This window comes from Elaeis guineensis, chromosome 4 (assembly GCF_000442705.2).
Source record: "Elaeis guineensis isolate ETL-2024a chromosome 4, EG11, whole genome shotgun sequence".
Lineage (NCBI taxonomy): Eukaryota > Viridiplantae > Streptophyta > Magnoliopsida > Arecales > Arecaceae > Elaeis > Elaeis guineensis.
In genome coordinates this window covers 66090444-66092962 of record NC_025996.2, presented here as the reverse complement: position 1 = coordinate 66092962, position 2519 = coordinate 66090444, and the positions used below count along the sequence as shown (strand labels likewise).

General features: G+C 40.3%; 1 non-coding gene across 1 annotated transcript; it reads left to right on the top strand.

The window, feature by feature from the left end:
• Window positions 1-1626: 1626 nt before the first annotated feature.
• Window positions 1627-1732, top strand: LOC140857656 (small nucleolar RNA R71). The gene has a single exon (XR_012141149.1). It is a non-coding gene; the product is annotated as a small nucleolar RNA R71 (small nucleolar RNA).
• The last annotated feature ends 787 nt before the right edge of the window (window positions 1733-2519 follow it).

The following is a 2519-nucleotide window of genomic DNA, read 5'->3' as shown; positions in this document are numbered from 1 at the left end:
ATGACTCCTGTCCTACAATTAATGCATGCATTTGCTGTAGCTAGAAAGGGTCATCCTAAGATAATGGAAATTTATCTTGGGTTGCCACTTAATTCTATGTCGAGAACCAAAAAATCAACTGAAAAGTAAAACTCATCTACCTTGACCAAGACATCCTCAAGCATTCCACGTGGTTTCTTAATTGATCTATCGGCTAACTGCAGTGTGACTGATGTGGGTTTCAGTTCTCCGAATCTAAAAAATTCATACACTGAACTAGGTAAAAGATTTACACTTGCCCTTAAGTCCAGAAGAGCTTTTTCAATGTGATAATCTCCTATAACACAGGAAATGATGGGGGCTCCTGGGTCCTTAAGCTTTGGAGGAGTGGCATGCTGGACGACAGAACTAGCCTGTTCAGTGAGGCATATTTTCTTTGAGATTTGTGATCTAGATTTACATTTTTGGGTGCACAAATCCTTCAAAAATTTGATATAAGCAGGGACCTGTTTGATTGCGTCTAGAAGGGGAAGATTAATTTGGACTTGCTTAAACAATTCCAATATCTCGTCGAGTCTTCCTCCCTTCTTATCTGCAGGAATAGGGGCTTTCAGGGCATCTGGAAATGGAGCTTTAGGCAAGTAAGATGATTCCGGTGTAGTTGGTTCATTCTCTATTTTAAGGTCCTCCTTGTTCTTGGGTGATTTGGCTTCGGTTAGAGATTTAGGGTCGGTCTCATTGGTTTTACTAGTGTGTTCAATGACCTTCCCACTTCTCAGAGTCATGATTGATTTGGCATGTTCAGAAAAAGCTTCTAGGGTATTAGAGCTCTCAATCACAAATTATCCTCTTGGGTTGCTCTCGGGTTGGCTAGGTAATTTTTCTCCTTTCCTCCTACTGAATGCAGTCGCTAGTTGACCTATTTGAGTCTCTAGCTTAGCAATGGATTATGTGTAGGAGTTAAGAGTCTGAGTGTTGACTTCTAATCATTCTAGTGCTTTCAGAACTTTTTCCTCAAAAGCTGAGCTGTAACCAGTAGTAGACGGTTGAGAAGCATTTTGAAATTGCTGGTATGGTCCATACCTATATGTTGGGTCCTGATATTGAGGTTGAGGTGCGATAGGGCCAACCACTGGTTGTGGTCTCCAGGAAAAATTTGGATGGTTTCTCCAGCCGGGATTATAAGTGCTCGAATATGGATCGTTTCCTGGTCTGCAAGCTTGTTGGACTTGAGCTTGCTGAACCTGCTCGTACACAAACTTAGGAAATTGAGGTGCGGCTGGGCATTCACTAACAAAATGGTTCGGACTTGCACACAATGCACAAACTTCTTGGATTGGGTTAGGTGGAATCGGAGATTGTCCAGTATTTAGAAGACGGTCAATTTTTGGGACAGTTCATCACCTTACTGTGGATATCCATGACGTTTCCAATCTGATAAATTCTACTTTTTTTTTGTTGAAGCATGGGTTGTTCTTTAGAAGTGGCAGACATATGACGTAGAAAATTCTCACTAAGTGTTTCAAAAAGCTGTCAGGCTTCATCCTCACTCTTTAGCATGAATGTCCCACCACATGATGCTCAACCATTTGTCGGTGTTTCTCCGATAGACCATCATAAAAATACTGACAAAGTTGCCATTTAGGGACAGCATGGTGTGGACATTTACGAATGAGGTTCCTTAACTTTTCCCATGTCTCATGAAAAAGTTCACCCTCCAATTGGAAAAAACTAGTGATAGCTTTTCTAATTTGATTTATTTTTTCAATTGAAAAGTATTTCTTGAAGAATTCTCTCTGAAGATGATCCCAAGTTGAAATGGTTATAGAGTCTAAGGAGTTTAACCAATGCTTGGCTTTATCCTTAAGTGAGAAAGGGAACAGTTTCAACCTAAGGGCATCATCGGAGAAGTTTTGGATTTTTACTGTGGAACAAATTTTAAGAAATTCATCCAAGTATTTGTATGGGTCCTCGTTACTAAGTCCATAGAATGATGGCAATATTTGAATAATGCTAGACTTAATCTCATATTGGGTAGCTTCTACTGGAGGTGCTTGAATGCATGGAGAGTAGGTATGCGAGGATGGAGTAAAATATTCTCTCAATGGGTGTGGAGGATTAGCCTCACCAGGTGCAGCCATGTTTCTAACTTGGATAGTCCTAAGAGTCTTTTCTAATTCTTCGTCTAATGGTTGCAAGTCGTGTTTTAGTGATCGTCGACCTAACATGCAACTAAAAGGTCTATGTAGGACTATCCTAGTCTGTTAAGGATTTTTTTTTTTTATTAAGAGGAGAAGAGAAGAGACAAAAGAGTTATAAAGAAGAGATCCTAAGAAGTCCTAAAACTAATAGAAGAATTAGTTGTGGTTAGATTTTAATTACAATCAAGTTAGCACGCAGTGGACTCTCTATCCTAAAGTTATCCTAGTTCTAGACAGCTCCTAACTGTAGTTAGCCTTCAAGCCCTCTAAGTCGGAGCTTGACCAACCAACTGGCCAGGTAAATGTAAGGTCGGGCGGAGTCCTCCCATTGCTTTCCTT